Raw genomic sequence first — 27,917 nt, 5'->3', positions numbered from 1 at the left:
GCCTGACAACCTAACAGAGCGTGAGGAGCAAAGGCTGACTTCCAACCAAACCTGTCACAAAAGCAAAAATGGGACTTTCCGTGCAGAGCTCCTTGTGAAAATGCCTGGCTATTATACGGAGTCATTGTTGTTCTATGAGACATTGTTTTCGAACAAGTATGCAGTTCAAAAATCTCAGTGAAATTTCACAAGACCTGATCTGCATACCTGACCCAAATTACTGAAGCCATTGTGTCAGCACAACAACAGCCTCCATGTCAACTTTATGACAAGGTTCATTAAATCTGTGTAACCTGGACAGCCATGTCTCACAAACTTACAGCATGCTATCTGATTATAATAATTTATATGTTCAGTCGGCAAGACTAGTAGTCAGAGTTTGTCATTTGTCGTTTGACTTTTTATATAGGTGGAGCTCAGTGGGATTCCTCTCATAGTCTAAGTGTGGACCAGTAGCTCTGTTGGACCAAGGTATTAAAAAAAGGGGGTGGTAATGGTAATTACTGCTGCGGATGACTTAGCTTCTTCCAAAAGCTGTGAAATAAAATCAAAGTAATTTAAAAGGTTAAACTAAATCTATACTAAAATGTTAACTTAAATTGCAAATCAAAAAAGCTGGAATTGGGCTTTGAAGCCAAGTTAGCAGTCATGCTGGGACAGATAATTAAAAAATACAATTTTTCTGTCTGTATGGTATTGATGGCGCAACATGGGTTCTGAACTCTGTATCCTCCATCAAGAAATCAATATTACAGTATTATATCTGCGGCATGACAAAGTCCTACACTGGCTGAATGGCTGCAAAACAATGTGAATAGAACAACTTTGATAGAGATCATTTGAAAAATCTTTGAAAATACATGGTGTGCCTGGATTCTAAAGATTCCCAGATGTTCAAGAACTTTATATCCCATCCACTTTACGGATTCCTTGATGGTTTGTGGCCTCCTTAATGAGAGCCAGGCTAAGATGGCCACCTCATCATAACTTGACTCTCATTGACATTATGGACCTTCTATTAAACCTATTATGTTAGCGAAATGCCCCTTTTATTCCCCCCCCCCCCTTCCATTCATCACACCTTTTCTGTCCACTAATTCACAAAATACACCACTTCCCCTTCCTGTTAAATAAAGGCCCATCCCTGTGGATTTATCATATTTATAAAAATCACACTCTACAAGCCACCATTGGCTCTACTCATTTGGAACATTCTACATGATAACTTATGGATTTTGTTCTTGCATACAGTTTTCTGGATTAATTTCCTTGATATAATATTCATAATGCCTTTATAAGACCTAATAAAATCTAATTTGAAAGAAACCTCTGGAAAATGACCAACGGAACCTCATTTCATTCATTTGTAAGGTGTGCCAGGAACCCCAAAACCTGGGAAACGCTATTCCGTACATTTTGGTAAGATATCTGATGGCTTCATTTTGCCCGCTAAATATAAAGTGAGGACTTTACTGACCAGTATGAATACAGGGGTAAAGGAAGTGGCAGACCAGCTCAACCATTGGTAATCTGGTTAAAAATTGCAATACAGATCACCAACATTTTTGGGCCCTTACACTGCTCAGGAGAAGAACTATTTGGAGAAAGTGGAATAATAATGCTTGGGCCTTAAGGTTATCTTATTGGTATTCTACCTTAAAGTATTGATTTAAGAAATCTGGTTTCGGGGTAGGCAGCTTCGACACCCAAGAGGATCTTCACACTATATATGGCTTGTAGTTTAATGTAACAAAAAATGTAAAATGAAATGCCAAGTACTGCTAAGAGATCCAGATACAGCTTTATTCCAATCAAAGTCAGAGGGACAATCCAAATACAACCAATTTATTTTGGGAATCCAAAAACACCCCTTTATCAGGGCTTGAGATTGAAAACATGTGAATGGTCTGGAAGTGAACTGGACCTTTGGTGGTATTTCCTCAATTGTGATTACAAGCACAGGTCTTGTGAGCAGCTGGTTTGGCAACAAAAGAAGAAAAGAACTAGACGCCTAGAAGTCCCCGGGTCAGTTCAACACGAATACGGAGGTACTAGGTATCTGAGTACTGGAACACTGTAAGCCCTTGTACACACAGTCGGACATTTCGACAACCAAATCCGTCGGATTTTGTCCGCCGGATTTTGTCAGTCGGATCTTGTCCCAAACTGTTGCATACACACGGTCGGACAAAGTTGTCGAAAAATCCGATCTTTCAGAACGTGATGACGTAATTTCGTTACGATGGGACTACGTTCAGGCTAGTAGCCAATAGCTTTGATGTAGGAATTTCATCTGAGCATGCGTGGCACTTTGTCCGATCGGAATTCTCTACACATGATCGGAGTATGTCCTATCGGACCAGTTTGTCGGAAAATATTTCCAGCAAGTTTGAAAATTTGGTACGACGGATATTCCGACAGAAACAGTCCGATGCATACCACACACAGTCGGATTATCCGACAACACGGTCCGATAGGACACATTCCAACGGATTCTCCGACCGTGTGTACAAGGACTAAGTCTTATTAAAATATTTTTTTTTTCCATGGATGCTGACCTATTGGGCTGTCTTGAATGGAGAATTCAGGGAAGATGAACCAAACAGAAAACTAAGGTTCAGTGATTTGAACTCTAGAATCCCCCTTGAAAGATGATTTCCAGGCAAGGTATATTTTTGCATAGTTACATTGGTCCTCATTGGATCAATGTGACTGTATATACCATACCTGGCCAATCTTCTTGCAAGCTGGAAATCACTGAAGTAGACACCAATATCTCCACTTTCTTTCAGGTCCCATTCTGGGCAGCTGGACTGATTTTCTGAATGAATGCACAGTGCTTTCTGATTGGACGAGGCAGAGAGTGAAAGCAACGTCCACTCTCTTTACCTTCTGTCCACTCAGAGAACACTTTGCATTCATTCAGAAAATGCAAACCATTTTTTGAATGGCACCCGTGCTGAGTGTCAGACCTCCTTTATTCACAATGCATCAGGGTGCCCACTCAGTATGGGACAGAGAAGCACGTGGAGATGATGGGAGTAGTGGTGTCTGCTTCAGTGATTTCCAGCTTTCAGGGTCATCGTCCAGGTATGGTATATACTGTACATAGGTACATGGGTTCAAACTGGACCCATGTAACTATATAAAAATATACCATGCCCTTAAGGCTCTATTTACCCCTGAGCATCATGTTTATGTATGTTTTTTCAGGGGTTTGTTGTGCTTTTGTATGCACGTTTTTGAATGTTTTCCAAGCATTTTGTAACTTTGGTGTCTTTGTATAAGCCAACAGAGTAAATTATCATCTGTTACATCATTTGTTGCTATGTATTTCTGGTTTAAAAATGCAACAATCTGCCCCAATCAAGCTAGAAATGTAGCTCCAAAACATTTTTGAGCTCCAGGGTGACTTGGAGTGGAGATGTGAACTATCTCCATAGAGAATAATTGATTTTTTTTATGCCTGAGCGTTTTGGAGCTTCAAGCTTCTAGCTACAAAATGCTTAGGTGTGAATATCACTACCATGTGATGTTCTGTACTTTCAACACTCTCTCCATGAGTACAGTGCAAGCTAAAGCATGTTCTCTTTCCCGTAGAGTCACTAGGTAATTATTTACCCTGCATCTAAATGAAAGGGCATGCCATGACGATACTCATGCCAAGACCAAATCCAACCAATACTATATACAGGGCCATGCATCGTCACGTGAAGATCAAGGCTACAGCTAGCAACCACAAAAGAAATGGAGTAATCCACACATCAAGTACAGCCAAAATGTAATAACTCATTTTATTTACAATAAAAAGCTCCTCAAAACTCACCTTTCCTCACCCCTAGTAAATAATCCAATCATATCGCAATATATGACAAAGTTTCCCCTTCTGTGCAACAAGGTTCAAGCGAGTTATGCTAAATTCAAAAAAATATATATAAATCCAGGTAAACAGACCCATGGTTATGAGCAAAGTGTAGAGTATAAGGCTAAGGTGCACCCAGGAAAATGTCACTACAGCACAGCCCGCAGACGAGAGCACAGCGTAGGTGCAGGGCTGGCATGAGGACAGCGGACTGCAGCGATTGGCCGGGGGGCGGAGTCAGCGCAAGGACGTGTGCGCGCTCTATGCCCCGGCGTCAGTGGAAGTTATTCAGTTCCCACCCTCCCTCCCTTACCTTGGACGGAGTGGTTGTGGTAGATTCTACCGGGGGGGGGGGGGGAGGACAGGCTAACTTGTTCTTTTCTGTTTCAGGTTTGCGGTGTTGGATGTCGTAGCGGTTGGCGGGTGTTGGTCGATGCAGGTACAGGAAGATAACCCCTCCCCACAGAGAAGTTGATGCGGGACCCATTGGAGATATGGGCTCGTTGATGATATGCCATATAGTGAGGGTTGATATGGCTGATGGTGAATGGGTGCACTGCGATAAAATAGTTTGGTGTCTTTGAGCCAGCATGTCGGCTTGAGGCCTAGTTAAAGGAATATTACCGCAGTGCTTGTTTGGATCGATATGCTAATGGAGTGGAGAGGGGGAGTTTTACTGCAGATGACCAACGCGCTCAGGGTTTGAAGTTAAACTATGTTTTGTTGATATTTTGTTATACGTTAAATTATTATATTTTGATTAATAAAGAGGCTGCTACGGCCACTAAATACTCCAAAAGAAGGTGTGGTCTCATTTAATGGGAAGGGACAATTATGGAGTTGGGTGGTTGGTACAGCAGCTGAAGCACGTCAGTCATCCTGTAGTCATGCTCATTATAGGTGCCAATGTACTCTGAAACAGCTACTAACATAAAGTTAGTACACTGGTTACAATGAAAGAAGTGAAATATTTAGAAAGGCACCATCCACCAAAGCTAACAATCTAATGGGTTCTAAAGGGTTTATTGAACACATCTAAACACATAACATAAGTACCTATACAACACTGGAAACAATATGATGTAAGACACACTCATCCCAGAGTTAGGGCTTTTTTCACACAGATATAAAAAAAATGTTGTGTTCAGATCCATACAGCATACAGTGGGGAAAATAATTATTTGAGCCCCGACAGATTTTGTAAGTTTGCTGTTTTTTCAGTGCGTGTTTGTTGCACATTTTGATGCAAGGCAACCCACGTGTCTGCTACCCGCAGTTGGGGTACCATAAACAATGAATGGGATTGCAAGTGCATACTGCGATTGCAGCGGATTTCCGAAACTCGCGACAAAATGCACATTTCTAAATGTGCAGTTATGAATGCAGCCTTATGCCGCGTACACACGAGCGGATTGTATGGTGTACTTAGTCCGTCATACAATCCGACGGACAATCCGTCGTAGTTTCCACTGAACGGACTTGACCACACACGGATACACAAACAGTCCGTCGAAAGCTTCCGCGATGACGTGTACAGCACGTACGACGGGACTAGAAATAGGAAGTCCAAGACACAGCAAAGCACCCTTCCGCCATGTAAATCCTTTCTGGGCATGCGCCATTCTTAGTCCGTCGAAGTAGCATACTGACGACCGTATTGTCCGCTGAAACCAAAGTACGACGGACAGATTTTCGAAAAAAACGAAATTCTTAGTACTCCGGACTGCATGCTGAAAAAGTCAGCTGAAGCCCACACACGAGCGGATTGTCCGCTGAAATGTGTTTCAACGGACTAAGTATGTCAAACAGTTCGACCGTGTGTACGCGGCATTAGAGTACTTGGGGCGTAATAAAATACTGATATCCACACAGGATCCTGTTTGCAGAAAGTGCCAGTGTAACTGGATGCACAGCCTGTGCACCCTCCGTACCTGCAAAACCTGGCTGTGCGTGAGTCTGTACAGCTGATGTGCTACCATTCACTTTCTATGGGTGACCTGCATGCAGCTTAGTGGTGAAAGTACACATGGGCCTGAGCACCTGTGTGAATGAGACCTAATGCCGTGTACACGTCAGAATAAACTCTGACGGTCTTTCCGTCTGAGTTCACGCTGAAACGGTCTTGCCTACACATGATCACACCAAAGTCCAATTGTTTGGAATGTGATGACGTATGACAGGACTAGGAAGTTCTAAACTAAAAGGAAGTTCAATAGCCAGTAGCCAATAGCTGCCCTTGCGTAGTTTTTGGTCCGTCAGAACAGCATACAGAAAAAAGTTTTTTCCCAATAGAAATTGATTCCATCGGAAAGATTTAAAACATGTTCTATTTCTAGGTCCATCAGAATTTTCGGAAAAAAAAGGCCTGCTGAGGCATACACACGATCGGATTATCCGATGGAATGATTCCATCTGACCTTTTCTGCCGGAAAGTCCGGTCATGTGTACATTAGAGCTGTTGTACATGAGCGTAATAAAATACTGATATCCACACAGAATCTTGCTGGCAAAAGCATAACAAATACAGGTAATGGTCCGTAAAGTGCTTCCGTGTACATGTGTTTAGACGTGTAAACACCCTTAAAATGCTCACATCTGTCTCATTCTTCCTCAATTGGATTCCTCTCAGGTAGAAATAAATCTTTACATGTCTCCAGCTAAGGCTGGGGCTTTTATGGCACAATTCACATGGGGCAATTAACTCCGTGCCCAATGCAAAGCGGTCTTTTCCTGGCATGAGGATACACAGGTGTTGCGCACATCCTTGTGCCGGTGTACTATCACATAATGTCCCCCATCGGATAGTGTCCGCTGTGTACTGCGCATTCCGAAAATAGCCGAAGATGAATGGTGCCTGCGCCGTGAGTCCAGGTTCTAGCCCCACCATCCAAGTGGACACAGAGCTAGAATAAAAAGAGCCAAGCCCAGCGAGGCCATGCCCGAAGCGTGGCGAGCGAAGCAAGCTCGCGAGGGGCCCTCTAATATGTGCAGCCCTATGTCCATTTGGATGGTGGGGCTTGCACCTCGACTCACAGCGCAGGCGCCTTTCATCTTCGGAGATTTTCCGAATCTCCTTCTGCTCCGTACTGCGCAAGCGCTGCGCCCGTGCAGTACGGGGCGGACACTTCTACATGGCCGGACGCTATATGGCAGAACACCGGTGTTACATTGTTTTCTATTGGGGCACACAACTACACGGACACAACCGCTGTGTCCCAATATCATATGCTGGTATGGGTCCAAGAACTCCCCCTGTGTGTGTTTGGGAACCCGTGCCCGCATGTCATTTCGGGACACAGTGGCTGTGTCAGTGCAGACACATGTCCCAAAAGACATAAATGTAAGGCCACCATGAGGATGAATGCAACACTTGTGCATCCCGGTGCCAGGAATAGACAGCCCTGCATAGGGCACAGAGCTGATCGCCCCATGTGAGTGAGGCCTTGTTGCAGTTTGTGTTCCGGTTGGAAATGTTCTCTTACTTCCTGTACGAGTGACAGTGTTGCCCTCAGCCTAGAAACCCAATGGTGGGATCTCACCAGCAAGGCCGTGCAAGGTCATTCAGCAATTCAAACCCAAAAGAGGTTCTAAACCTCCCAAACTCTAAACGAAAAACAAAAAAAACACATAAAAAAGTTTTGTTCTGAGTTACACTTGAATGGTTTGTTAGGAGTACACCTATCCTGTCACCACATAGCAAGTAAAAAGATGGAGGAGTTTGTAACAATCCCAGTATGGATACATTTACATAGACAAATGGGAACTCTGCATAAGCAAAGTAACAAACCGCTCTCAGTAATGTACTACATATGATCCATATACTGTTACATTAGTCTTTTACTTCCTCTTATTTGTCGAGGGGGGAGGGGAGATATTGAATATAGATGTTTATTTGCCAGGTTTGGGCTTTTCAGTCTTGGTGATAATGGTAAACTTGACAATAGAGAGCGTGAATGGTGGCACGGACAGCAATAAAATCCTGACGGTCATTTTGCCTTTAGTGATTTTAATGATTCTGAACATCGGCCTTACCAAATTACACCAATGATGGGGGACTATTCCTCCCACTGACACCGACGATGGGGCATTATTCCTCCCACGGATACCATTGATGGGGTACTTTTCCTCCCACTGATACAAATGATAATTCCTCCCACTGATACCAGTGATGGGGCACTATGTCTCTCACACTGGTACCAGCGATAGGGAACTATTCCTCCCACTGACACCAACGATGGGGCACTCCTCCTCCTACTGATACCAATGATGGGGCACTATCCATCCTATTGACACCATCGATGGGGTGTTATTCCCCCCACTGACACCAATGATAGGACACTACTACTTCTACTGATACCAGCGATGGGTCACTATCCATCCTATTGACACCATCGATGGGGCACTATTCATCCCACTCACACTGACGATGGGGTACTTTTCCTCTCACTGATACAAACGATAAGGTCCTATTCCTCCCACTGATACCAGTGATGAGGCACTATTTCTCTCATTCATACCAGTGATGGGGCACTATTCCTCTCACTGATACAAACAATGGGGCACTATCCATCGTATGGACACCAAAGATGGGGCGCTATTCCTCCCACTGACACCAACGGTGGGGCATATTCCTCCCACTGACACCAACGATGGGGCATATTCCTCCCACTAACACCAAAGACGGGGCACTATTCCTCTCACTGACACCAACGGTGGGGCATATTCCTCCCACTGACACCAACGCTGGGGCATATTCCTCCCACTGACACCAACGGTGGGGCATATTCCTCCCACTGACACCAACGGTGGGGCATATTCCTCCCACTGACACCAACGGTGGGGCATATTCCTCCCACTGACACCAACGGTGGGTCATATTCCTCCCACTGACACCAACGGTGGGGCATATTCTTCCCACTGACACCAACAATAGGGTATATTACTCCCACTAATACTAATGATGAGGCACACAGATTCAAACCCTCTTGCAGGTGATTCTTTGACGGAGGCGATAGTGGACCACATATGTGCAGGGATTTGAGAACCTGTGATGGTGGGGGTGAGCAGTAACGCCTGGGAGTGTCTTAGCAAAGTCCTAGCAACAAGACAGGATAAGGCATTGCATCTCTGAGAGTTTTTCGGTAAGGCAGGAGATACAGGCCTACACCTATAGCAAGGGCATTATACAACGTTAGTCAGTGATGCACAGGTTGTCTTCATCTATAAAGAAAAGAAAGAAGGAGGGCGCACCGACCTTGTGCATTACCAATGGCAAGTTTTTAATGTAAAGTATAAAAATAATGTTTATACTCATAAACAAATAAGCAATTCAGGCTTATCAAATGATAAAACAGTGTCTCTGACCACCAGCTACTCGGACCAGATGTTTTGGGGGTCAAACGATATCCTAAACGGCTCATCTATAGGCATCCCTTACCTACATAGCTAGATTTTTTATTTTTTTTAGTAAAGGTGAACTAACCCTTTAAGCTTCATGGCTTTTTCAAATCACCCTGCACAATATAACACACGTGCATCGGTTGCTTTTTTTTTTTCTTTAACTTTATTGAAGTGTCACAAAATGACACTTGGTTCAAGTTTATGCACCATATAGCGTGTTGCGACATGCTGTGGTGTGTTGACATGTGTTGCCGCGCTGTGCATAAAAAGGCAGGCATGCGTTTTTATGCACTGACCCTGAATGAGGTCTTATGGCGTGAATAGTGATCTTGTGTTGATCTATGCAGATGAATGCAGCTTAACGGACTTGGTATAAAGGAGCCCCCGGATCTGTCATTCTGATCCCTTTTTCACCTCACCATTCCAAGTGTTGGAGCGCCTACTTTTTTCTATATTGATGACTTACTGAATAAGCAATCAAGAATAAACATGTCAGCCGCCGGAGCCTGCGCCCTAAAAAATACCTCCACATGCAGCTCCCATATCTCCATTCTGACAGCTTTCCTTTACGTTCACTTTTTCTTTCTTTCTTTTTTTTTTTTTTTTTGGGGCACTGGGCGTAGAGCCAGAGGGAGGCCATCTACAAATAAAGGAGGGTTTGTTTAAGATGTTTGGCACTGTGTCAAAACTACCTCAAGCCTTTCACGTTTTAAATCTATATGTAAACGCTCACATTCCCACCGCTTTTTGATGTACAGGAGCTGAAAACACGTTAAGCAGCCTGTTTATGAGGAAAGAAGCTTCCCACCCACTCCCCCTTTAATGAAAAGGGGCAAAAAAAAAAGACTCCCCTTCCCCCTCAGGCCAGTTGCTTGACTGGGCTGCAGCTACAAACGACGACTGCGCTGCATTCTGATACTGCTTGTTGAAGACCAGGAAAGCCTCTGGGTGGCGCTAGTGTCATTACTCTGACAGACTTGTCAACAAGAAATCCTGTGACACATCTCTCAGGTGCAACGAACATATGGTAGTCACCTGAAAGAGAAAAATAAATACAACTATTTCTCTAATTTCCCCTCCAGTGTGTCAGAAGAGGGAAAAAGAACGACTAAATGGAGCAAAAATTTATTTTTTGTGCTACGGCACACAGCTGTGGTAGTACTAAAAGTCCCAACATGCAAGGATATCCCCTCCAGATAACAAGGTTTTAAAACACAACAAAAATGTTTTATGTATGGAATTGACAAGATTTATATATATATATATATATATATATATATATATATATATATATATACTACACACACACACACAGTATATATACTCCACACACACACACACACACACAGTATATATACTCCAAACACACACACAGTATATATACTATACAAACATATACACACACACTGATCAGCCATAACATTATGACCACTGACAAGTAAAATGAATAACACCGATTATCCAGTTGCAATGATGGGATATATTAACCGCTTGCCGACCAGCCACCGCAGTTATACTGTGGCAGGTTGTCTCGGCTGTGGAAATCGCCATAGGTGTACTTCAGGCTTGTACCCAGCGATCTGTGGGCACACGCACGCTCATTGGCCAGCGAGGGAGCCAATCAGCAGGTCCAGCTGACTCAATGTCCGCCGACCCCCCACGATCGTTCTCCATAGTGACAGAACAGGGATCTGCCTGTGTAAACAAGGGAAATCTCTGTTCTGACAGGGGAGTTCACACAGATCCTGTCTTTCTGCTACGCTTTATATATTATTTTTAACACTGATTATTGTAGTAATGTCACTGGTTCCCAAAAAAGGGTCAAAAATGTGTGTTAGATGTCCGAAAATCGCAGTCCTACTAAAAATCACTGATTGCCACCATTACTAGTAAAAAATAAATAAATCATTTAAATGCCATAAATCCATCCCCTATTTTGTAGATGCGGTAACTTTTGCGCAAACCAATTAATTTGGTGTTTTTTTTTTACCAAAAATATGTAGTAGAATACAAATTGGTCTAAATTGATGAATAAATTAGTTTTTTATATATTTTATTTTTTTGGGACATGTTAGCAGAAAGTTAAAAACTTTTTGTTTTTCTAAATTGTTGCTCTTTTTTTGGTTTATAGCATAACAACTGAAAAATGCAGAGGTGATCAAATACCTCCAAACAAAAGCTCTATTTGTGAGGAAAAAAAGGACATCAATTTTGTTTGGGTACAGCGTTGCACGACCCTTCAATTGCTAGTTAAGTGGCGTAGTGCTATACTGCAAAAAATGGACCGGTCATTAAGTAGGTAAATCCTTCCAGGGTTGTAGTGGTTAAGCAGTAATCGAACATGTTGTCCTTGAAGTTGATGTGTCAAAAGCAGAAAAAATGGCCATGGAACTTTGTTGTATATGGGGCCACGTAGCCGCAGACTGGTCAGGGTGCCTATGCTGACCCGTTTCCACAGCCAAAAGCTCCTACAATAGGCATGTGAGCATCAGAACTAGACCATGGAGCTATGGAACGTAGCCTGGTCTGATGAATCACATTTTCTTTTAGATCATATGGATTGCTGGGTGTGTGTGCGTCGCTTACCTGGGGAAGAGATGGCACCAGGATTCAGTATAGGAAGAAGGCAAGCAGGCGGAGGCAGTGTGATGCTTTGGGCAATGTTCTGCTGGGAAACCTTGGGCTCTGCCATTCACGTGGATGTTACTTGACATGTGCCACCTATCTATACATTGATGGTGGCGAAGTACACCCCTTCATAGGAATGTTATTCCTTGATGGCAGTGTCCACTTTCAGCAAGATAATGCACTCTGCCACAATGCAACAATGTTTCTAGAATGGTTTGAGGAACACAAAAACAAGTTTGAGGAATTGACTTGTCCTTCAAAGTCTCCAGATCTCATCCAATCGAATATCTGTGGTATGTGCTGGTAAAACAAATCCGACCCATGGAGGCCTCACCTTACAATTTAAAGTACTTAAAGGATCTGTTACTGATGGGTTGGTGCCAGATACCACAGCAGACATTCAGAGGTCTAGTGGCATCCATGCCTTTATGGGCTGTTTAAGCAGTAAACAGGGACCTACTCAATATAAGGTAGATGGTCATAAAGTTGTCATAAAGTTATGGCTAATCAGTGTATCTATCTATCTACAGTTGTACTCATAAGTTTACATACCCTTGCAGAATTTATGATTTCTTGGCCATTTTTCAGAGAATATGAATAACACAAAAACTTTTGTTTTACTCATGGTTAATGTTTGGCTGAAGCCATTTATTATCAATCAATTGTGTTTACTATTTTTAAATCATAATCACAACAGAAACTACCCAAATTACCCTGATTAAAAGTTTACATACCCTGGTGATTTTGGCCTGATAACATGCACACAAGTTGACACAAAGGGGTTTAAATGGCTATAAAAGGTAACGATCCCCACTTGTGATCTGTTGCTTGTAATTAGTATGTGTGTATAAAAGGTCAATGAGTTTCTTGACTCGCGACAGACCCTTGCATCTTTCATCCAGTGCTGCACTGACGTTTCTGGATTCTGAGTCATGGGAAAAGCAAAAGAATTGTCAAAGGCTCTGTGGGAAAAGGTAGTTGCACGGTCAGGTAGACCAACTAAGATTACAACCACAACTGCCAGGAAAATTGTTCAGGATGAAAAGAAAAACACACAAATAACTTCAGGTGAAACACAGGACTAGCTGAAAACATGTGGTGTGGCTGTTTCAAGATGCACAATAAGGAGGCACTTGAAGAAAGATGGGCTGCATGGTTGAGTCGCCTGAAGAAATACATTACTTCCCAAATGCCACAAAGTATCCCGCTTACAATATGCCAAACAGCACAGAGACAAGCATCAAACATTCTGGCACAAAGTCATTTGGAGTGATGAGACCAAAATTTAGCTTTTTGGCCACAACCATAAACGCTACATTTGGAGAGGCGTCAACAAGGCCTATGATGAAAGGCACCCCATTCCTACTGTGAAACACGGAGGTGGATCGCTGATGTTTTGTGGATGTGTGAGCTACAGAGGCACAGAAAATTTGGTCAAAATTGATGCCAAGATGAATGCAGTATGTTACCAAAAAGTACTGGAGGAACATTTGCATTCATCAGCCAGGAAGCTGCGCATGGGACGTACTTGGACATTCCAACATGACAATGATCCAAAACACAAGGCCAAGTCGACCTGTCATTGGCTACAGCAGAATAACGCAAAGGTTCTGGAGTGGCCACCTTGGTCTCCTGACCTCAATATCATTGAACCACTCTGGGGAGATCTCAAAACGTGCAGTTCATGCAAAACAGCCCAAGAATTTACAGGAACTGGAGTATGTAAACTTTTAATCAGGGTCATTTGGGTAGTTTCTGTTGTGATTATGATTTAAAAAGAGTAAACACAGTTGATTGATAATAAATGGTTTCAGCCAAACACTAATTATGAGTGAAAGAAAAGTTTTTGTGTTATCATTCATATTCTCTAAAAAATGGCCAAGAAATCATAAATTCTGCCAGGGTATGTAAACTTATGAGCACAACTCTATCTATCTATCTATCTATCTATCTATCTATCTATCTATCTACTGTACATACACACACATATAAATTTGAACACTATATGACATATTGTGATGTTATTTATGTTTTTAATACATGACATAGTAGTCTGACGCTGGATTTTCTGGTGATTTCCATGCCTGTTGTGACATGTATACAACATCTACAGAAGAAAATCGCACCAGAAAACCATATGGCAGGCAATGGTTTACATTCATTTACAATGAGCTGATTGTATCTATACATTTTTTTTTTCCTGCAGCACGTTCCCTCATAAACGAGACAGCTGAACCCCCCCCCCCTCCCCTTCCCCAGCTCAGTCACGTATAGAAGACATAAGGAGAAGATCACATGACTCCCCATTCGCCACCACGCCACATCAATCCCAGCACTTTATTAGCTGCGATAACCCCGCCATTAATACGGTGTGTGGAAGCTCAGGGCAGGACGCCTCTGATTAATGGGTGGATGGCCAAGATCTTAAAATAGAGATTTATAATTATTAATTAAATAGGACAGCGAGTCCTGTACCCGGAGCACGGGAGCCGTTCATTTATTGGGCGTTATGAAAACTGCTCAGATGTTTGTAGTAGACACGTGAGAAGTTTGGTTTCCCATAGCAACCAGATTTTGGTTCTGTGGTGGGTGAATTCTGACTGGAATACCACAAAATGTGAATGTTCCCTTCTGGTTTAATTTTTGTTTATTTGTGCCCTTTGGGGATGACCCTTCACTTCCAGGCACAACAGGAAGTGAGATAAAATCTCTCTAAATGCTGTCTCATGCCGTGTACACGCGACTGGACTTTCCGGCAGACTAGGTCCGATGGAATCAGTCCTTCGCACAATCCGAACGTGTGTGGGCTAATCCAATCATTTTTCACATAAAAAATCTGACGGACCTAGAAATAGAACATGTTTCAAATCTGTCTGACGGACTCAATTCCTATTGGAAAAAACGTTTGTCTGTATGCTGGTCTGATGGACCAAATACGATGCAAGAGAAGCTATTGGCTACTGGCTATTGAACTTCCTTTTTTAGTGCCATATTACGTCATCACCTTCAAAACAAACGGATTTTCGAACGGACTTAGTCCTTTCGTGTGTGGGAAAGTCTGTTTGTTCGGAAGGTCTGTCGGAACTCCGCCGAAAGTCCGTCGGGAAGACCTAGTCTGCCGGAAAGTCCGGTCGTGTGTATGCGGCATTAGTTGTCACTTGTTTATGTGTCCCCATTGGAAGATGTTTGGTGGTAACTTAATATTGGTTTCTACCTTTCCAGTGACAAAAGCCATTAGAATAAATTGATCCCCTAACGGGGACACAGACAGCATTAAAAAACCTGACAGGGTTTTTAACCACCTACCATTGTAATAATAATATTTTTGGCCATGGATACACTTTAATGAGAACCCGTCCTGGGGAAAACACTAGTATTGTATTTTAGTTAGAATATGTCTCTCAATGGGGCCGCCAGATCCCCAGCTATTCCTATGTAAATAGTGACTTTCTAAAAAAACGTCATTATTTGCTTTGGCACCTCCCACCCTCCCCATAGGTTTATTGATCTATAATACAGACACACTTTGAGCCCACACGCTATCCAACATGGCATAACTTAATTGTTTTGTTTACGAAACGCAAGAGTCACATGCTGAGGTTTTCCAGCGTATTAGATGGCAGTGTTTCTGTTCATTCAGTCCTGAGTTGTACCCAGCTCTGCCACACAGCACAGTTCTGTCTAACAGGGCAGGCTTATTTTGACGCCAACCACACACTACCCAACTTTTGCTATAACATATTGCAATTGTGTAGCTTATGGAGATTTTTTTTGCGTACTGAGCATGTGATCGCTGAGCCACGAGGAAGGAGCAATCCATGTGGGTAAGGATGCAATAATACAGTACACAAAAAGTTGAAGTGGAATGAGAATCAAGGCTGTGAACGAGAAGATCCTTGCGGGGGAGACCTCGCCATCTGCTGCCAGACTATAACAGGTGCCTGGCGCTCGTGCAGCATTTTATAACGCATGAGAAATTGGCAGCAACCTACAACCCCAGTCTATCAGCGGCAACTGTCACTCCTGCCTCTGCATCGCATGCAATCTCCGAGTGACAGCAGCGGTGTGTACTATACCCATCCCCTGCCACTCACGCAACCAAACCCCGAAACATCGGCACCATGACCATTCCTGAACAACCCCCCCATGGTAACAAGGCTCAGATTGCTAGAGAAAGGCAGATCGTCTCCATACATGGAGCTAAAGGGAAAACAAGAGGCTGCACAGGAGCCATAGCAAGACACCCAGGTTTAGGCTGCCAGAAGAGCAGCGTGCGATGGACAAGGGAAAAACATTAATGCACGCTTATTTCCTTTGGCACGCAGCTGAGATGCTCTTTGTGCATGACTGCCTACTTGCCAACACTGGGAGAATTATTTCCAGGGACACCGTGTTCCACCATGACAGGTTCACTACACACGATCAAGCATTAGCAATAAATATAAATATAGGAATTCTATAGATTAGCAGAATCTTCATTATAAATAAATATGAATATAGGAATTCTATAGATTGGCAGAATTAAAGGTCTAGAAACAAGATCCTTGAAGGCTTCATTTTAACCCATTACTATCAATAAATTAGAATTCTATTTTTTCCAAACATATGAATATATGAATTCTATCTATTGGCAGAATCTTCACTATCACTAAAGATGAATATATATAAATTACATAGATTGGCAGAATCTTCACTATTAATAAAGATAAATATACATATACATTTTTTATATTGTCAGAATCTGCATTATCAAAAAAGATGAATATATATACATTTTGATAGATTGGCAGAATCTTCATTATCAATAAATATGAATATAGGGATTCTATAGATTGGCAGAACCAAAGGTCTAGAGGCAGGCCCCTTGAAGACTTCAACTTAACCCATCATTATCAATAAATATAACTTCTATATTTTTGGGAAAAATCTTCACTATTAATAAAGATGATTATATATAAATTCTAGAGTTAGGCAGAATCTTCATTATCAATAAATATGAATATAGGGGTTTTATAGATTGATTCATAAATATAAACTCTATCGATTGGCAGAATCAAAGGTCTAGAGGCAAGACCCTTGAAGACTTCATCTTAACCCATCATTATCAATAAATATGAATATATATGAATCCCATGTTATCAATAAACATGACTATATAGATTGACAGAATCAAAAGTTTAGAGATAGGACCCTTGAGGGCTTCATCTAATTTCATCATTATCAATAAATATATGAGTATAAATATATGAATAGAAATTCATTCTATTGATTGAGAGATCTTCTTTATCAATACATAAAAATATATGAATATATATGAATTCTATAAATTGGGATATCTTAATTGTTACTAAATATGAATATAAGAGTATATTTGAGTTCTAAAGGTTGGGAGATCTTTCTCAATAAATATGTATATATGAGTTCTATAGCTTGGGAGATCTTTATCAATAAATATGACTATATGAGTTCTATAGGTTGGGAGATCTTTCTCAATAAATATGAATATATGAGTTCCATAGCTTGGGAGATCTTTATCAATACATATGACTATAGGAGTTCTATAGGTTGGGAGATCTTTGTCAATAAATATGAATATATGAGTTCTATAGGCTGGGAGATCTTTATCAATAAATATGACTATATGAGTTCTATATTTTGGGAGATCTTTATCAATAAATATATATATATATGCTCTATAGATTGGAAGATTTTTTTTAAATCAATAAATAAGAATGCAAGAGTATATATGGATTCTATAGCTTGGGAGGCCCTCATTATCAATAAATGCGAGTTCTATAGATTGACAGAATCAAAGGACTCTTGAAGGCTTCATCTAAATCCATCATTATCAATAAATGTGAACTCTACATTACCAATAAATATGAATATATAAGGTGTATATACATTTTATCGATCATCAAAATTTTCCTAATCAATAATTATGAATCCTATAGATTGGCAGAATAAAATGTTTAGAGATATGACCCCAGGCTTCATCCATACCCCCCATTATCAATAACTTTGAATAGATGAGTGTATCTGGATTCTATCTTTTTTAGAATCTTCCTTATCCATAAATATGAATATATCTAAATTCTTTAGGTTAGTAATCATCAATAAATATAAATATATGAAAATTCTACAGACTGTCAGAACGAAATGTTTAGAGACAGAACCCTTTGACCCATCATGCACACTCACTATCAGACCCGATCTTCTCAGGCTTCGGTGCTTCTTACCAATTCAACTCAGGACAACAGACCACTGGCAGAAAATTTCCCACCTGTACAAAGTTCTGCCCGGTGTCTGCGATCGTTTTCACTCCATCAGAATAAATCAGATCATACGATGCTACGATAATCCCGACTGAACCGGGTCGTTTGCGAGCGACCAATTTAGGACAGACAGCTGGCAGAAAATTTCCAAACCAATGCGATTGATTTCACGACCCTGTTGGGACCATTCGCTGTGATGCGACCGACCAAATCATACGGTTTACGGGGGTGAACGCCGACACCACTTAACGCTATCGCAATCGTTGTCACCCCATACACGGCATCTGAATAATTTCAAAACGCACGACGTAACGGTTCTGTGACGTGGACCGTCCGAAGAGCGTGGTTTATAGGTTAACGCCGACCACCTTAACTCAGGACAACAGGCAACTGGCAGAAAATTTTCCATACCATAGGTGACTGCGATCGTTTTTAATCCATTGGAATAATTCAGGTTATGCGACTTTTCGATTCCACGACCAACGTGATTTATGTGACAGCGAGCCCTTGCAACTACTGAAGGCGTCCAACATCTGGGGGGGGGGGATTGGCAAACTGCGACCGATAGTGTATGTGCCGAGGTTACAGGGGGCAGCTAGAAGTTGTGATATCCCTCCGGGAGAGATGGGTGGAGGTATGGGCAGGCTAGGGGTGATGGGAAGAGAAGAGGGATCTGTGTGTTGGAGGAAGTGTGGAGTGTCCCTTGAAGTGGAGAAGGGAGGTAGGCAGCAGTGATTACCTGTGAGCAGGCAGCACAGGCAGGCTGCATTCTCCTACAATCACAGGCTAGATCCAGCTCCACCATCCCCATCCTGCAGATCCAGGCAGTGCTGGGGGCCCTGTGTGCCCCTCTGATCCGGCTCCTCCTGCCCCTCCTTATGGTATTCCAGCAGGCGGCTCACATTCCCAGCTCCTCTGGGCTCTCTTCTGTTTAAAAGGATCCAGTCCTCATCCCCAGTCCTCCTCCCTCCTCCCCATCACACGTCATAGCCTGGCTGTCAGCAATCAGAGCCTGCCTACCCAGCACTGTCATCCTGGGGGTGCTGTCTGCCTGCACCTACTCCATCCATCCCTCCCTCCATCCATCCATCCATCCACCCTGAACCTCCAGCCTCATCCACAATTAAAGGGACACGCCACCCTCTCTGTGCCTCCTTGCTGCACTCCTTTAACCCCTTCTGTTCTGCTCAGTCCTTTCATCGTAAAAAAAAATCTGCATTTATAACCATAAACTTACCGAAATCCCCCAGAACATTATATATTTTCTGAAAGCAGAGACCGCGGAGAATAAAATGGCGATAACTGCAATTTTTTATGTCATAGGATATTTGCGCAGTTATTTGTCAAATGCGTATTTTCAGGAAAAAATACACTAAAATGAAGTTTAGTGCAAACAAACACATTCAAATACCTATTTTTTTTTTTTTTTTGGTAAATTCTAAAAGATTGGGTTGTGCCAAGTAAATAGATAACAAGAATGTCAAGTCTTCAAATTGCGCACGCCACCAGAATCGCAAACCCAAAAGTATTATTATTATTATTATACAGGATTTATATAGCAGTTTGCACAGCACTTCGATTTTCCATTGGTGATACTTTAAGGGCCAGTTCACACCATAGAAACGCAGTCCGATCCGGATGCTTTTCTGCATGCTTGTTTTTTGTGCTTTTTTTTGTAAGTGTTCTAGTGCATCTTTGATGCTATTTTGGTGCGTTTTTGATGCATTCCGGTGCATTCTGTCTTTTTTTTTTACCTTGCTGGTTCACACCACAAAAATGCACACATTCTAGTACAGTCCAGTGCAGGAGAAACCACAAAAACACACTCCAGATCTGTTCCAGTTTCTGCATGCACATTTTTTATGCGTTTTTGATGCATTCTGGTGCATTTTTGATGAGATTCCGGATTCATTCTAGATGCCTTTTTTTCTTATTTTTTTCATGTTTTTTTCACTGTACTGGGGCCCGGTGCGTTTTTGATGAATTTTTGTATGTTTTCCAGTACATTCCGGTGCATTTGTGATGCATTTTTCATGCGTTCCAGTGCATTTTTGATGCATTTTACCATGTTCGAGTGCAGTCCAGTGCAGGAAAAATGCAGCATATTCAGGCTGGTTCACACCACAAAAACACACTCCAGATCCATGGATGTGTTCCTGCATGCGCATTTTTAACATTTTAACATTTCAGATCCTTTTTTTTTGTTTTTTTCACTGTACTTGGGTCCGGGGCATTTTTTGTGCGTTTTTGATGCTTTCCAGTGCCTTCCGCCACATTTTTGATGAGCTTTACTGCATTCCAGTACAGTTCAAAGCAGAAAAAATGCAGCATGTTCTACTTTCTTTTATCTGAAACTGGAACACCCTTGAACTTACTGCACTGGCTACGCCATTGGAAACCATATAACCTACTATCTATGTGTTTTTGATGCCAAAAAAAGCACTGTAACACATGTGGTGTGAACTGGCCCTAAAATGCGTTTGGTGCATTTTTGGTGTGTTTTAGGGCCAGTTCGTGCCGCATGCAGTCCAGTGTGTTTTTTTTCTGCATTAAAAATGCATGGAAAATGGGTTATATGGTTTCCAATGGCCAGTGCAGTCAGTTCCAGGGAATTCCAGTTCCAGAAAAAAAAGTAGAACGTGCTGCATTTTTCCTGCACTGAACTGTACTGGAATGCGGTAAAACGCACTGGAACACAACATAAAACACATCAAAAATGCCCCATACCCCATTACAGTGAAAAAAAAACAGGAAAAAGAAGAAAAAAAAATCATCAGAAACGCATCAAAAACGTACCGGAATGCATCAAAAACGCACAGGAATGTGTCAAAAACACATTAACAAGAAATACATCCGGTACGGATCTGGAGTGTGTTTTTGTGGTGTGAACCAGCCCTTAATGTGTTCCAGTACAGTTCAGTGCAGGAAAAATGCAGCATGTTCTACTTTTTTTCAGGAACTGCAACACACTGCAACTGACTGCACTGCTGTGAACTATGCCATTGAAAAACATATGACCATAACTATCCATGCGCTCTGATGGAGGAAAAAAACGCACTGGACTGCATGTGGTGTGAACTGGCACTAAAATCCTTTACAGGTCATTATTTTAGAGTGAACTACAGACCTAGAATTATTACTCTCACTCTGACGTACGCTACGATACCCCACATGTGTGGTGCAATTAATATTTACATAATGTGCTCAATCTAACCTGTGCTTTTTATATGGGGTGTGTACATGGGTGGGGGGGGGGGGTCATTTTTTGAATTTATTTTTTTAGATTTTTATTTACTTATACTCTTTTTTTTTAACTTTTTCATTTTATTACATTTTACTACTTTCTTGCTATTACAAGGGACTAAGAAGCAATGGTACCTTAAATTCTCCATAGGCAACACTTTAAAAGATTTTATAGGTCATCATTTTAGTGTTAACCGTGAGCAATGGCCCTAGATTATTACTCTGACTCCAATGTGTGCAATGATACTTCACAAATGTGGCGCAATGGATGTTTACATAGCGTGCTCGCCCTATGCAGTGTTTCTTTTATATGGGGGTGTGTGCAGGGGTGGTTTATTTATTTTGTGTTTTCTTTATTGTATCATTTATTTCATAAATTTTTTAAGGTCTGTGAAGAATTTCTAAAGGTTCTCTGACCTCCTGGTCTCCTTCTATAATGGAACCCATAGACATGTAGAGGAACCAATGTAGCAGCTATGATCAGGGTTGTTGTGTGTGCCGTCGGTGATTCTGTTGCTGGTAACAAATGGACAACGACACAATGGTTAGGAGTCAAATCACCTTCTCTCTTCTGGTCTTGCTCAATCCCTGCTAAAACCATTGGGATGTTGCTCCATTGCTGTTACCGTATATCCATTAGGTAATGTGGAGGCGTTCTCTGGTGGCACCTCACCAGAATCAACATTTCCAGTTTGACATTGGCTAGCCATACCTATAGCAAATTTTCTTAAAAAGATCAACCGATTTCAACCAGGATCTACAACCTACAATTATAAAAAGTCAATTCACCAACAAACCTCTATCAATTCTAATAGATATGCAGCACCCTCTATCTTAGGTAGGTAGGTGCTAAAGTAGTGTTTGTGTTTTTACTGTCAGTGCAGGTAAATTTAGGCAGGCCTAGCTGTGAGCTAGGCCTGTTTGTTTTTGATCTGGGAGCAGGGGAGTGGTTTAATGTAGCAGCAGGTGACAGACAGGTGCCTCAGCTCGCTGGCGCCTCTTTTGTTTTCAGTGAGAAGGTTCTGCAAAAGAGGTAGAGCAGAGGGTTGGAGTGACATGGGGTATATTTGGGAGCCCTGACCAATCCCCAACTAAGATTGTCAGGGGGCAGACCTCCTATATATACCCATGGTCAGCCTGTTGTTGGTGGAACTATCAGGTGGAAGAACTGAGATTATGGCGTGTTAGGCTGTGGTGGTCCTTGAGGGACCCTCTTTCTGGGAGGGGTGACCTCAGGCCTGAGGCTCGGGATCTGGGAGGGAGCCTCTCTTTACATGGTTATTGAGAGGTGTTCTGGAACAGGAGCAGGAGGAAGACAATGGGGAGCACGGCCAGGAAAGTCATTCAGGAGGGATCCATCCCGGGGTCGGTGGTGAGTGAGAAGCACAGTGGGAAGCTGTGGGAGAGACATGCCAGGGTTGGATGTGGAGCCAGAGGTCGTTGAAGTCAAGTTGCTGCAGCCATGAGGGTTGGCAGCATTTGCATTGGACGTGCTGGGATCAGTAGTCCACCAAACAGGGATGTCTTTAATGCAGGGCAAAAGGGGCAACCGCCCTAGGCCCTGTTATTGCTGTAGGGCCCAAAGCAGTTGCCACTTAAGCCCTGCGCTTCCAGCAGTTTTCCCGGAGTATTGGGTGCAGCCGTTCCCCCCCTCCCCTGCTGTCCCAAGCGGTGGACACAATATGGCAAGAGAACGGGACAGCTGCGGTCTTCATGTGCTTGAGCCCGCTTGTCCTGCTTCTCCCTCTGTCAGGAGCTGCAGACCGGAGTGACGGGGAATGACATGACGTGTTCCTCCTGCCCCCAGCCCCTCCTGACAGACCAGTGTAGTATGCCAAGTGAAGTGTTCTGGCTGTGTACTACTGGTCTGATAGGCGGAGACTGTATTGCACCGCTGTGTCATCAGGTGAGAAAGATCACAGTGAAGAAAAGGGGATTCACATGTGCAGAGAATTGGGGATACAGAGGTGTGGTGGAGGAGGGGGGTACAGAGGGGAACGTGGATGGGGAGTACAGAGATGATGGAGGAGGGGGGGATACAGAGGCGTGGTGGAGGAGGAGGGTACAGAGGGGAACATGGACGGGGAGTAAAGAGGTGATGGAGGAGGGGGGGTACAGAGGTGAACGTGGATGGGGAGTACAGAGGTGATGGAGGAGGGGGGTACAGAGGGGTGGTGGAGGAGGGGGGTACAGAGGGGAACGTGGATGGGGAGTACAGAGGTGATGGAGGAGGGGGGGTACAGAGGTGAACGTGGATGGGGAGTAAAGAGGTGATGGAGGAGGGGGGTACAGATGTGAACATGGATGGGGGGGTACAGAGGTGGACCGAAGGATACAGAGGTGACCGTGGTTGGGAGGTATAGAGGTGGAGGGGGGTATAAAGGTGAACGTAGATCGGGGGGATACAGAGGTGGACATGGGAAGGTACAAAGGTGGACATGGGGGATACAGAGGTGGATGGAAGGATACAGAGGTGAACATGGATGGGGAGGGGTACAAAGGTGGATGCAAGGATGCAGAGGTGAACGTGGATGGAAGGGGGGGTACAGAGGTGGACATGGAGAATACAGAGGTGGGCAGAGTTGGGAGCTATGCAGAGGTAAGCAAAATGGTGTGCAGAGGTGACCAACAGATGGTTGCTTTGGGGCAGGGGGGGATAATATGCAAGTACTGCCCCTTGTGCTGATTTTTTTCTGTGCCCTTTATGATACAGACACCTCACAGTACACACTCCCAATCCCTGTGTGTCACCCTGGACTCCTTTATTCCCCCCCCCCCCCCCACATCATCCTGCACTCCGTTATCGCCCCCACCCATCTTCCCATCTTCCTGGACTCCTCTATCTGCCCCCCCCCCCCCATCATCATTATTTTTATTCAGGATTTATACAGCGGCAACAGTTTGTGCAGCACTTTACAACATGAGGGCAGACAGTACAGTTACAATACAATTCAATGCATACGTTTATGTGTTTTTGTTTTTTGGAAGGTTGGGGTGGAGAGAAAATTTGCATGGCGGGGGGCCAGAAAATGTTTGCCCAGGATCCTATCAATATTAAAGGCGGCCATGCCACAAAGGATCAATTAGCACAATTATCTTCTTCATCTAACATGGTTACCACAGAGGGGACTGCAGACCCCCGCCTGCAAATGGCTACTAGGATAATGTTAGGACTTCTTCAGAGTGAGGCCTAGCCATGTGCTAACGGTGACAGGAATTTAGAATGGAACAGAGAGGAAAGTGTGCTGGAGGAGATGGGCATTAGCAGAGACTGACAGTTTGGATTCAATTACCTTTATTTTCATCTAAGAAATGTTCATTAGTGGGCATCCCATGTCCTTTTTCCCCATCCAAGTTTAATCCCCTAATAAAAACAACAAAAAACAAGCAAGAGACTGTTCAATGACTGGAGAAGTGTGAATAAAATGGATGTCTGGCCCAGCAGGGTGATGTGTGGATATGGAAACACGCAGCGACCCCACGGGGGGCACCAATACAGATAATAGTCTAAATAGTTTAATAAATTGAAAGGATAACCAATTGAATAGAAATCAGTAAAAAATGGGAACCCCAACAAGAAATCAGATTTTCGTGTTCAGTTGATGTTTTTTTCAGCTTGAATGTCCAGCATTCCATTAACTACTTCCTACCCAGTCCACTGCACATAAACAGCCAGGTGGTCCTTTCCTTGTTCTGAGTGGACGTTCAGGAACGTCCCTCAGAACCAGTGCTCGCAGCGCGGCCACGAGGCATGCTGCGTCTCGATCCTATGATCATTCTGATCACAGGATCCAGCTGTGTAGAGATCGGGATACGGGCGCTGTGATTGGCCCTCCTGATCACCTGACAGCTGTGTCCAATCACAGCCGTCACAATGTAAACAGAGACACGTGTCTCTGTGACAGGTCTCCCCGCCGAGCTCGGTGCGGGGGTGGGGGAAGAGGGGGAATCTGCAGATTTGTGACAGCTCTCGGTGTGAGGATTATTTTATACAGAGAGGTGTTACAGATCACCCCACAAAGTACACCAAACATTACTGATATACCCCTGATATAAACACTGATTTGGGTTATTTTTACCAAAGAATGTAGCAGCATCATTTTTGGTCAAAATTTATGAAGAGAAATTACTTAATTGCTAAATTTTCTAACAGAAACTAAGAAAAATGCATTTTTTTGGAAAATTTTCGGTCTTCTTTTATTTGTAGCGTAAAAAAATAAAAACCCCAGCTGCGTAAATACCACCAAAGAAAAGCTCTATTTGTGTGAAAAAAATTGCTAAAAATGTAATTTGGGTACAGTGTTACATGACCGCGCAATTGTCATTCAAAGTGTGACAGCGCTGAAACTGAAAATTGGTCTGGGAAGGAAGGGGGTGAAAGTGCTCGGCATTGAGTGGTTAAAAATAGTAGGCCATTTATTTAAAAAAAAACTTAAATTTTTTTTTTTTGTAATTTTTTTTTTTTTTTTACGGAAACTGAGTATTAACATTTTTAACCTGAATTTAAAACTGAATCTTGATATTACCTATAAGGCCCTAGTCAGGTCTGTTGTGATGCTTTTAACACATGTGCATTAATGTGCATTGGGTTAAAGTTTTACTAAACCCACAACAGTAAAATCAGTCTGTATATGCAATAAAGCATGCTTGTTATACTCACTGTGGAACCTAAGGGGTTATTCCTCTGCATTGTGTAAAAGGCTGTTTGATCCTGTCTTCTCTGCCCCCCCCCCCCATTCTTCCACTGACACCTAATAATTTCCTGATAACACAGAGTTTATGGAGTCTGGCTGCACATGCTCAGTTTGGTGTGTATTACTAGAGAGTTTTTTTTTTCTTGGGAGGATGCATGTCATCAGCACAGAGCCAATCAGCACTGTCCAGACAGAGGGTCAGGGGTCTTGCACTCTCATAGGTCAGTCAGAAAACTCCTCCTACAAGCTTTAACCAGTGCTTGGCTGGACATGATAGAAGTCACAAGACTGCTATATACTGCTGATGAGAAAAGGTATTTAGTAGTTTATATTTACTAAAATAAATACATTTCCATGTCCCATGTACTGTGGGAGACCAGATATTGTGAATGCAGGGTCCTGGGTTTAGTAAAACTATAAGGTAACCCATTTAACCCAGAGTAATCCAAAAACTGGACCTGCTGCATTTTTTCTAGTGCAGAACACCTCAATGCATGGTAATGTGTTCATGCATATTGAGATACGAAGTGTGTGCGGGGGAAGCCATTTACAATGAATGGCACTAGAGAGCACCAACACACTCAACATGCTTTACTAAAGTACAGTGGGGTGAATGGGCCCTTCAACGCCATTGGTTAGTGACATACAAAGGACAATAGGAAGCCTTGGGAGGGATTAGACTAAATTCAACTTTACCAGGGAAACTAAAAACATTTGCACATTCAATCTGTCTATATCTCTGGATCTGACAGTCTACCTTAATATGATTTTCATGCATAACTTCTGTTTACATGTTTTTCATCATGTTTAGATGTAGCACCCTGGTGTTTAGGCAAGGTTGCTAGTAAGTTTAGTTTCCCAGGTGGTAGTTGCCCTGTTTAATTGTTAGTAGATCCTCTGATTCTTTTCTAGTTCAGGACTTGCTGCACCTTCTCTCTTCTGTCGCTAGGTGGCGTTATGCTGGTGAAATTAGATAGACAAGGGCTTAGCAAGGTCAGGTTATGAATGGATGGGGTGTCTCAGCCAAATGGCTGGTCTTTAGCCCTTGGGAGAGCCTATTTATTTGGGTGGAGTCAGATGATCGGGGTTCTGTGCCACCTGGATGGCTGTCTGGGTGGACATGTGTTATGTTGTCCCGGGCTGCTAGGCCGGAAGCCTGTGGCCTATCCCGGGGACATCTGGCTGCTAGGTTTTCTGTAGGGTTGGGACTGCAGGATTGGAGTCCAACTGAGGCCGCGTACACACGGGCGGACTGTTCGCCCAACTTTGTCTGCTGAACTGTGTTTCAGCGGACAGTCCGCTCGTGTGTGGGCTTCAGCGGACAGTTTCAGCGGACAGTCTGTCGAACAAAGTTTTTCGGAATTTCCGTAAGACAGTCCGCTGAAACTTGGTTTCAGCGGACAGTCCGCTCGTGTGTAGGCTTGTTCGACAAACTAAGTTTCGCGCATGCTCAGAAAGGATTTACACAGCGAAGGTTGCATTGCAGTGTATTGGACGTCGAATTTATCGTCCCGTCGTACGTGCCGTTCACGTCATCGCGCACGCTTTCAGCGGACTGTTCGTTCATCGTGTGTGGTCAAGTCCGCTCATGCAAATTTTGAGCGGACTGTTTGTCGGATTGTTTGACAAACTAAGTTGGGCGAACAGTCCGCCCGTGTGTACGCGGCCTCAGAGTAACGGTTCAGCCAGACAAGGAACCAGTTGTGGTCGGAGGTAGAGGGGAAGCTGTCCCCTTGCTACACTTAGTTTGAATAGCCCATGTGTTGAAAGGCGGAGCCAACTGTTGATCAAACAGCCTGTTGGATCCTGACAATA

At 43.1% G+C, this 27,917-nt stretch overlaps 1 protein-coding gene across 2 annotated transcripts in view; it reads right to left on the bottom strand.

Moving 5' to 3' along the window:
- Positions 1-19,109, bottom strand: part of PRLR (prolactin receptor) — a 97,804-nt gene extending 78,695 nt beyond the window's left edge. The window contains exon 1 of one of the 2 annotated variants that reach the window (XM_077462872.1): positions 18,905-19,109. The gene's annotated coding sequence lies outside the window, so the exon portion shown is untranslated. Of the gene's footprint in view, positions 1-18,576; positions 18,862-18,904 lie in introns of those variants that run through there. The other variant, XM_077462873.1, reaches the window with a different exon arrangement.
- Positions 19,110-27,917: the final 8,808 nt, after the last annotated feature.

This window comes from Lithobates pipiens, unplaced genomic scaffold, assembly GCF_037356315.1.
Source record: "Lithobates pipiens isolate NorthernLeopardFrog02 unplaced genomic scaffold, aLitPip1_a1.2 Scaffold_3, whole genome shotgun sequence".
Taxonomy (NCBI): Eukaryota; Metazoa; Chordata; class Amphibia; order Anura; family Ranidae; genus Lithobates; species Lithobates pipiens.
The sequence above is the reverse complement of the archived record's forward strand: the minus strand, read 5'-3'. Positions and strand labels throughout refer to the sequence as shown.